Consider the following 1,324-nt stretch of genomic DNA (forward strand, 5'->3'; position numbering starts at 1 on the left):
CAGCATGGATGTTGTTAGCAAAGGAAAGATGTGAAAAGCAGCCTAAAGACGCACAGGGACCTGTGTGGATGCGCTGAGAACATGGCAATGCTTGGAGGGCATCCAAACTCATCACTCCCACGTCCCACCACCAAATGCCGACCTGACCGGGTGAACAATGCGAAGCTTGTGTGACTGAGACATGGAGTGGTCCTGAATGCTCATGTTGTGAAACATGCTAGGCTTCTTAGCCACCACCTGTGAAACATGCTAGGCTTCTTAGCCACCACCCGTGAAACATGCTAGGCTTCTTAGCCACCACCCGTGAAACATGCTAGGCTTCTTAGCCACCACCCGGAACATGCTAGGCTTCTTAGCCACCACCCGTGAAACATGCTAGGCTTCTTAGCCACCACCCGTGAAACATGCTAGGCTTCTTAGCCACCACCTGTGAAACATGCTAGGCTTCTTAGCCACCACCTGTGAAACATGCTTGACCTGAGTGCTGAAGGTGTGTAAAACATGTGAACTGAACATTATTCATATGAAACATGATAGAACTCAAGGCCACACGTGCGATAGGTGTGATACTTGCATGAACTGAAAACTACATGTATGACAAGAGGGGCAGAACTGTAGAGAGCGTGTCCTTTTGCCTCGCTGAGTGTGACCTTGCATGGCTGGGTCAGAAGAAGTGAGGTTACGGTGAGGGTAGGGTAGGAGCCAATATACAGGGGGGCCTGGGGAGTGTGTGTCAGAGGGCAGTGTAAAATGTGTTTTTATGGTCATATACACTGGATAGGTGCAGTGAAATGTGTTGTTTGACAGAGTCCGCCATAGTAGTACGGCACCACCTGGAGCAAATTATGGGTTAAGTACCTTGCTCAAAGGCACATCGACAGATTTTTCACCTTGCCGGTTCGGGTATTCGAACCAGCGACCTTTCAGTTGCTGCCCCAAGGCTGTAACCTAGGCTACCTGCCTTGAGAGTGTGTGTGGGTCTGTGCGTGTAATTAGAAGTGTGTGTGATAGAGTGGCGTATAATCAGGGGTCAGAGGTCACCTTCTGTCTGGTACCTCCTACTGTTCAGCTACAGCACACCTTAACACCACAAATTCTTTACCTTCTCAGAGACCACAGACCTCACAAAAACTGAGTAAACAATGAAACGGCATAGAAGTTGAGTGGTATAGAGCATATAATATAAAAATAGACTAGGAATAGACTAATCTAGGGCACAGTTTGGCGAGCTGAGACGGAGCACCTCTTGTATTATTATGGTTTGCTTGTCTGGTTCGTACCCCATTTCTATTGGCATGACGAGGGAGTCTTGAAACAAAGGGCA

Source organism: Salvelinus sp. IW2-2015, linkage group LG18, assembly GCF_002910315.2.
Source record: "Salvelinus sp. IW2-2015 linkage group LG18, ASM291031v2, whole genome shotgun sequence".
Taxonomy (NCBI): Eukaryota; Metazoa; Chordata; class Actinopteri; order Salmoniformes; family Salmonidae; genus Salvelinus; species Salvelinus sp. IW2-2015.